Source organism: Otolemur garnettii, unplaced genomic scaffold (assembly GCF_000181295.1).
Source record: "Otolemur garnettii isolate 467f Iridium unplaced genomic scaffold, OtoGar3 scaffold00145, whole genome shotgun sequence".
Lineage (NCBI taxonomy): Eukaryota > Metazoa > Chordata > Mammalia > Primates > Galagidae > Otolemur > Otolemur garnettii.
In genome coordinates, this window is record NW_003852540.1 from 3,860,525 (window position 1) to 3,869,831 (window position 9,307).

Genomic DNA, 9,307 nt, shown 5'->3' on the forward strand with positions numbered 1-9,307 from the left:
GCCCTACTCACTAAGCCATAAGCGCCGCCCTTTTCTTTTTTTTTTTTTTTTATTGAGATAGGGTCTCACTGTTACCAGGACTGAAGTGCAGTGGTGCAGCTCACTGCAACCTCAAATTCCTTGGCTTAAGTGTGGGCTCAAGCTATTCTCCCACCTCAGCCTCCCAAGTAGCTGGGAAAGACTACAGGTATATGCCATCATACACAAGTAATTTTCTATTTTTTGTAGAAATAGAGTCTCACTACATTACCTAGGTGGTCTGGATCACCTAGCGTCATGCGATCCTCCCCTTTCAGTCTCCCATCAGCCTCCCAAAATGCTAGGATTATAGTGTGAGCCACCACTATAATCCACTATAATCCACCAGTCATGGTAGGCTGCAATGAAAGAAGTAAATGACAAGGTGAAATCAAATAAGAATAAATGTATAGGGCAGTGCCTGTGGCTCGGTGGGGAGCACCAGCCTCATATACCAAGAGTGGGGGGTTCACCCAGCCCTGGCCAAATAGCTGGGCGTTTTGCCAGGCACCTGTAGTTCCAACTACTCGGGAGGCTGAGGCAAGAGAATAGCCTAAGCCCAGGAGTTGGAGGTTGCTTGTGAGCGGTGTGACGCCACAGCACTCTGCCAAGGGCAACAAAGTAAGACTCTGTCTCTTTAAAAAAATAAAAATAAATAAATGTATAATAAATATTCTACCCTTGTTCAAAAAGTCAGCCACACATAGTAGGTAACATGAAGCATAGTAGTAAATAATAGGTTTTCTTACAGCATGGGGGAGACCTCAGTGGAAGGCAAAAATATGAAAGGAATAGTTGGTGGAGGATTTATACTTCAAGGGGGGGAGATATGATTTAGCTACATAATGTGAAAACATTTGGGGGATTTTTTGATTAGAAGGTCACAATTTGGCCAGATGCAGTGGATCACACTGTAATCCTAGCATGCTGGGAAGCCGAGGCAGGTGGATTGCTTGAGCTCAAGAGTTCAAGACCAGCCTGAGTAAAAAGCGAGACCCCCGTCTCTATTAAAATAGAAAAACTAAGGCAAGAGGATCGCTCGAGCCTAGGAGGTGGAGGTTGCTGCGAGCTATGATGCCGTGGCACTTTACCCAGGGCAACAGCTTGAGACTCTGTCTCAAAAAAAAAAAAAAAAAAAAAAGAAAGGCAGCACCTGTGGAGATGGTGGGTTCAAACCTAGCCCTGGCCAAAAACGAAGCTCATAATTTGTCAGTAGTGCAAAGTGATGAACAATAAAAGTAATGCCATTTAGCATCTTCACAGAATTGAGGTGTCTGAAACAGAATGAGGGAGCCATTTGATCTGTTCTTTGCTGTTAGATCACTCATGGGCACTCACTTTAGGAGACAAATTAGTCTCAGGAAAAGTCTTAGTGACAGAATAAGCAGGCTGTTGAGGAGACAGTTGGAATGAGGAATAGTTTAAAGAGGTCAGGGCTGTTTAGGCTAGAAAAGGTGTGGCAAAACAGACCTCAAGTAATTTGAGGCCAGTCAGGTAGAAGCAGACTTAAAGATTTCTTTATGTGGCTGCAGAGGATAGAATTTGAAACATTTGAAGGCAGGTTTGAACTTAAAAGGAATAGACATATTTACCAATTAGAAGAATTCAAAAATGGAATGGTCTCCTAATGGGAAATATACCTCTTACTAACATAATAACAAACCTCTTACATAGTGTGGTCAGGACTGGAGGTTAGCAGATTAAAAAAAATTCTGTTGGGCTAGGCGAGGTGGCTCACACCTGTAATCTTAGTACTTTGGGAAGCCAAGGCAGATGGATTGCTTGAATTCAGGTGTTTGAGACCAGCCTGAGCAAGAGTGAGACCCCATTGCTACTAAAAATAGAAAAAGTAGCTAGATGTGGTAGTGCACACCTGTTGTCCCAGCTGCTTAGGCTGAGGCAAGAGGACCACATGAGCCCTCGAGTTTGAAGTTGCTGTGAGCTATAATAGTGCCATAGCACCTAGGGTGGCAGAGTGAGACTGTCTCAAAAAAACAAAACAATGGGTTCAGCGCCTGTAACTCAGTGGCTAGGGCACCAGCACATACACTGGAGCTGCCAGGTTCGAACCCAGCCTGGGCCTGCCAAACAACAATGACAACTACAACAAAAAAATAGGTGGGCAGTGTGATAGGCACCTGTAGTCCCAGCTTCTTGGGAGGCTGAAACAAGAGAATTGCTTAAGCCCAAGAGGTTGAGGTTGCTGTGAGCTGTGACAACACAGCACTCTACCGAGGGTGACATAGGGAAACTCTCTCAAAAAACAAAACAGTGCCTGTTGGTGTAAGTGATAATAAAAATTACTGGCCAGGTACAGTGGCTCATTCCTATAATCTCAGCACTCTGGGAGGTTAGACAAGAGGATCACTTGAGGCCAGGAGTTCAAGATCAAGCTGGGCAACATAGTGAGACCCCATCTCTTTAAAAAAAAATATTTTTATTAGCAGGGTGTAGGGCTGTGTGCTTATAGTCCCAGGTGCTCAAGAGACTGAAGCAGGAAGATTGCTGGAGTACAAGAGTTTGAGGCTGCAGTGAGCTCTGATCATGCAACTATACTCCAACCTGGGTAACAGGGAGACCCTGTCTCAAAAAATTGAAAAAATTATGTTTCTTAAATGTTAAGTAATCAGTCTGGACAATATACCAAAACCCTGTTCACTACAAAAAAAGAAAAATAAGGAAAAATTAGCCATACATGGTAGCTGATGCCTATAATCCCAACTACTTGGTAGGCTGAGGCAGGAAGCTCTCCTGAAAAGGTAATGATTGGTTTTAAGAGCTTTCCCAGGGTCTTTAATCCTCTCCACCTAAATTATTCAAAAAAGTGTTGGATCAGCCAGGAATGGTGGCTCATGCCTGTAGTCCTAGCACTCTGGGAGGCCAAGGCAGCTGGATTGCTTGAGCTCACAAGTTCGAGACCAGTCTGAGCAAAAAGTGAGAGCCTGTCTCTACTAAAAATAGAAAAACTGAGGCAAGAGGATTGCTTGAGGCCAAGAGTTGAAAGTTGCTGTGAGCCATGACACCATGGCCCTCTACCCAGGGCAACAGCTTGAGACTCTGTCTAAAAAAAAAAAGGGTTGGATCACTGGCGGATTTTTAGAGGAGGTTCTTTTGTGGCTCTGAATGGTCATTAACCACAGGGCAAGATAACTGGCTTCATGGCATGTAATATAAATAGTGAGGGCTCCTAATGGGGTAGGATCAGAGAAGATGAAGGAAGTGTGGGTGCAGCCAATAGGTGCTGAAGGAATAACTGTGCACTTGGAAGAATTAGCATAAGGTTACTGTGGGGTCCCTCCCTGGACTGAAAGTTCTGTGAGGTCAGTGTCTACCTCTGCCTTGTCCTCTATTGTATACCCAGCAAGGGCCCAAGGATGGTCAAAGGCTAACTGCCTTCTTAAAAAGAAAGACATTTTACTCCAGCTCAGAGGAAGATGAGGGTGTGAATTGAGTACCTAAAGATAAAGTCACTGTAGGTCTAGGGAATAATGTGTAAAGTTCTGAGGTACCAGGGGAGCAGATAGATTGTTCAGAGGTACCAGGGAGCAGGGGGGATAGAAGACAGGGTTGCTGGGAGTCTAGAGTCAAGGATTAGGAAACACATAGCCAGAAGTACCAGTGGTGCTCTAGGTGGGAAGGGTTGCGGGGGGGAGAAGGCTTTTATAGAGCACAAGAAGCATCAAGAGAGTAACAGTTCATCTTATAGCAAGACTGAGCCCAAGGGAATTCTCCTTCCTAACTTCCCATCAGCCTGAAGGGATAAGGAGCAGTATGCTAGGTCTCTACAGGAGCTCTTTTTCTCCCTTGGACTGTCTCTTCCTCTTCTGGAAAGAGGAATGAGAATTCTTCCTTTCTGACTAGGTATTAGGGACAGGGGTGTGTTTGCACTTGATACTGAGAGTCTTTTGATGTACCTAAATATGAATGCAGTCTACTCACTACTGGAGCCAGGGACTTTGCTTTGTTCTCTGCTGAATCCCTGGGGTCTAGAAATATGCCTCATACACACAGTAGGCACATAGTAAAGATTTGCTGAATTGAATGTTGACTAAAGGTTTTGAACACTATAGATGTCTCAGAAAGGGCACTCTCACCTGACACGTAAAATAAATAAAACTAAGAGCAAATTTGGTGAAGGAGTTTGAACATAAACTTCCTGGACCTGGCTGACTAGAAGGCAAGTAAGAATGTGGCTCAGAGTCACTAAAGCCCACGATTCAGTGCTTCTGGCCCAGAAATAACTGGCAGTGTAGAAACAGATTGTGTGTGGATATTTGCAGACTGAGACAGGCTCTAGGACTTTTATCCCCAGGGGCTGAGCCTGTAGCCTCCCCTGCTGGTTCAGTAAGTGAGGGCCCCAGTGACTGTTTTCCAGGTTTCAAACCAGCCGAAGCCAGACAGACCTGAAAGGCTTGTGTTGGCAGTGCCAGTATCCACCCTTAACCCCTGCTAATGTGGGTGGCTACACTCAGAGCACTCTGCAAGGGAAGCAGGATTGGACTGCAGCCCAAGCTACTGCTGTCTATAGCTTGCTCTCTATGATGCTGTGGCTACTGGGAATGCACCTTGCTGGCACAGCTGGAGCCCAAGCTCTGAAAAGGAATAGTTTCTTTCCGTGAGGGAATAGCTCAAGAAGAGCAAGCATCCTCCACCTAGTGGAGACTGGCTTTGTTTGGAATGTCCAAACTCAGAAAATTCAGGTAGATAGAAAATGCCATATTATAGATTTTCTCATCATTACTCTCATATTGGGAGTCTGAAGCAAGGATCCACTGGGCCTTATTTAAGAAAGACACCATTAGCAAAGGCAAAGCCACCACCCACACCCAACCATGAAAGAACCAGATGGACAAGGCAACTGTGATGTTTACTACAGGGTTTTATTTCTGATGTATGTGTTAGTGGTATGCTTGCCCTGAAGTCTAGGCCCTTGGCCCTCTCTAGAGCCTTGTAGAATGCATGCATAGCTACAGTTAGGTCTAAGATTCTTTTTAGAGAATAGGAAGAAGAACTTCTGGAGAGAGGCCAGGCCTTCCCTCCACCAAATGGCCTACTCAGGAGCCTGGATATGGCATCTTAGTTCTGAATAAGATATTTCAGCAGCTTTAACATCAGGTGAGATTCCAGGGCCTCTCCCCTCAGCTGTGTGCCTCAGGCTTCCCATCTTGCCTCTGAGACTGGCTTCCAGGCTTCTCAGTGTTGTTAGGCAGTGCCCCCCCCCCACCTCTGAGCAGAATGAAACTGAGAGGGAGGGAGGAAAAAGCAATTCTGTGAGGTCAGGGTCTACCTCTGCCTTGTCCTCAGTTGGGCCCAGGCATCTCACTAAGTATTTGACATGCATTAATCCAATTTAAACCTCACAAACAGCTTGAGCAAACAGGCTCGGGAGGTTAGGTAACTTGTCTAAAGACACATAGCTAGAAAGTGGCAATTAAGACTTGAATTCAGGGGCAGTGCCTATGGCTCATTGGGTAGGGTGCCGACCCCATATACCGAGGATGGTGGGTTCAAACCTGGCCCTGGCCAAACTGCAACAACAACAAAAAAAAGCTGGGCGTCGTGGTGGGCACCTGTAGTCCTAGCAATTTGTGAGGCTGAGGTAAGAGAATCGCCTCCAGGGGTCCTCAAACTTTTTAAACAGGGGGCCAGTTCACTGTCCCTCAGACCATTGGAGGGCCGGACTGCGGGCCCCAGGACCAGTCGGCTGCTAAGCAGGACAGGCAGTGGCGGCAAAAACACCTCTCAGGCTGGATAAGTGCCCTAGGCGGGCCGCATGTGGCCTGTGGGCCATAGTTTGAGGACGGCCTGGTAAGCTCAGGAGTTGGAGATGATTGTGAGCTGTGATGCCATGGCATTCTACCAAGGGCGATAAAGTAAGACTGTCTACAAATAAATAAATAAATAAAATACTTGAATTCAGTTCCGTATAACTGTGAAGCCCAAGCCCTTGTCTTGCCTCTTCCTGTAAAGCCCCGTATTAACTTGTCTTGCCTCTTCCCAGAATGGACCCATTTTTCTACTGTATTTACCTCCTCCCTGCCTGTGTATACCTGATACTGTTTCCTTCTCCCTCTAGTGTGAATATAATCCCCTTCCCAGTAGCCAGGTATCTGTACATGTTGGAATCTTCTTTTTTCTTTCATTTTTTACGAAAAAAAAAATTTTTTTTTTCTGAGACAGCCTCAAGCTGTCACCCTGGGTAGAGTGCTGTGGCATCACAGCTCACAGCAACCTCCAACTCCTGGGCTCAAGGCATTCTCTTGCCTCAGCCTCCGAAGTAGCTGAGACTACAGGCACCCACCACAACACCCAGCTATTTTTTGGTTGCAGCCATCATTGTTGTTTGGTGGGCCCAGGCTGGATTTGAACCTGCCAGCTCCAGTGTATGTGGCTGGCACCTTAGCCACTTGAGCCAAAGGTGCCCAGCCTACAAAAATAATTTTATGGTTGGGAGTCACCACAACATGAGGAACTGTATTAAAGGGTTGCAGCATTAGGAAGGTCAAGAACCACTGCCCTAACCACTTGTCAGCTCCCACCTATCCCTCTCCAGGAGACAACAACCAGCATGCATGTGCGGGAGTCTGTGTGTGCACACACACAGTGGATACAGGTGGGAGACTTGACATCTGTACAATGCCAGCTGATTGGTAAGCACCACCAGTTGGTTACCTTCACTAAGAACACAGCTATTTTCTGACTAGGAAGGGTTGGGCCTAGATGTTGGATTCAGAAGTAATTGAGAAGGTGGCTTTTGTTTAATGTCTTGCATAGAAAGAGGCACTGCTGCAGCAGTATTAGGGAAAGAGTAAAATACTGTTTGAGCTAATTCTTTGGACAGTATGCCTGGGACCATTAGGAGATGCAGCTGGTACAAGGACCTGTGATTTTTTTCTCTGTCCCTGTTGTCATTTACCCCGTGCACAGGTTCTTCCTTTCTCTCCCCTCTAACCTGTGACCATCTCTGTCAAATTCATACCAGCTTGTTCTGATTCAGATTCTGATGTCTGTTTTCCCATCCTATCCTATTGCCTCTGTCTTCAGAGTGATTGTGCATCCTTGTGGCCAGTTTCCCTCCTGCCTTCTGGAGTCTGCTCCCTGCCAGGAAGCCCCTCCCCCTAGGAATGTGAATAAACCATTTCCTCTGTCCTCCCAGCTCCAGAGGATTCCCTGTGTGGTATTTTTTATTTCTTGTGTCTGAACTTTCATTGGCAGACCCCTTCTCAGACTGACCCACCCTTGGCCAGTACTGAATTGTGCTTCCCACCCTTCAGTCTCCTGTGAGGGCAAGTCATACATAACTAGAGCTTCCCAGTTTGTAAAAAGCACATTAGTCCGAGTTAAATTTCTCATAGCCAATTCTGTAGGTTTACCTCATTAAGGATGATAACTGACCAATTGCTAATTGACCTCAGAAGCCAGCCAAACAGCCTGTATTTTACCAGCCTTGGTGTTGGATTTGTAGGCTATTTTAAGGTTTTTTTAATAATCTCAGCAAGACTTCACTTTCCTGTCTGCATCTTATTTGTTCTAAGGACATTCTGTAAAATTAACAAGCTATAAAATTTGATTGTACGTTTCAACAAATGTGAGAATAATTGGCTCCATTTAGAGAAACAAGAAAAACAACCTGTAAACTTGAGTTTGTGGGAGAAAACCCGTGTGATTTTTCACTTTAACCAGAGGAGCAGTAGCAACCTGGATTTTTTAAGACTAGAAAAAAAGAACTGGCTGATGGTGCAAGTTTAAATTCTGATTCCCCCAAACCAAAAGCTTAGAAAAGAAAATTTTGCAAAATGACTAGCCTCTGTGGTGCTTGTGCCTTCCAAGAAGAGACCTGTTTGGAGAAAACAGGGACCCAACAAGGGTAGAGTGAGTTCCTCATTCTCTAGAGCAGGCGTCCTCAAACTACGGCCCTTGAGCCACATGCAGTCTGCCTAGGACATTTATCTGGCCCACTGGGTGTTTTTGCCGCTGCTGCCTGTCCTGCTTAGCAGCTGACTCGTCCCAGGGCCCACAGTCTGTCTGGCCCTCCAACAGTCTGAGGGACAGAGAGCTGGCCCCCTGTTTAAAAAGTTTTGAGAGAAAAAAAAAAAAGTTTTGAGGACCTCTGCTCTAGAGCTTTGCATCCAGAAGCCTGGTTCAGTTTGCCAATCCCTCCTCATATTGCTTGGCGAGATGGAGAGTCTTCTCCCTTTACCGTGGCTGCGATGGAAGTCTTACAACTTAGAATATATTGGTATGTGGTGCGTGATTCTTAGTTCCTTTTCTCTTACCCTCCCACACCTTCTGAAGGGCAGCATAGATCTCTTTTTCTGTTCCCTCCTGGGTATCTCTACCCAGGCTGAGCTTCTGAGCTTGTTCTCTACTGAGTAGCTGTGGAGAGTAACTAATATTCAGAGAACATCATTATTCTTTACTTTTACACCTTCCCAGCTAAGATATCCCAGATGACTGGTAACCCAGTCTTCTCTTGTCTCCTGACCCAGAAGTTTCTTCCTGCATTCCTCAGCCCCTACTTACCCCATGCATGCTCACATTATCTCTCTCTAAGGAACTGAGCCTGGGACAGGCCAGCCTCCTGTATCACCTCTCCACATCTCACTTTCAGTTTTCCTTTCTGCTTAGTTGTTTGCGTGTGGACAGGATCAGGGTGATAACTGGAACCCTGAAGCTAGAGGTTTCAGTTCCTGCTGATGGGGCAAGCAGCTTCAGACAGATTTCTGAGGAAGGGAAAGGGGCTTTCTTTGGGTGCCTTTCAGCTGTTCTCTGACCTAAAGCCATAGTTTCCCTTTCAAAGGTGATTGGAATGATTCATGTGAGACATTTTATCCATTAACTCTGTAGTTCTTGATAATCCCTTACACAATGAGTCTCCCTCCTGAAGATCCAGGACTGCTTCTGACGGGGTGAACAGCGAGACTTCCAGTTTCCCTAGTGTGTCTCTGGCCAGCAGCACTTTTACCTACCCCCAGTCCAGCCCCACCTACTACAGCCTAGGAAGGGCTTTCTTTTCTCCTGTCCACTCTTTCTCTGGTGGAGCACCTAGAATTTGCCCAGATCTGCAATGTACATGCCACTTACATTCTCTGTTTCTCATTGATATAGAATGGAAAAATGTGCTCATGATCAGAGTTATTGTGGGGATTATGTCATAGACTTCATCTGGACTCCTTCCTCTCTAAGTGGGGAGTCCAGCTTTTAACCCCTTTCGTACCAGAAAGTCCTCCTTGGTCAAGCCAAGATAATCTTTTTTTTTTTTTTTTTTTTTGAGACAGAGCCTCAAGCT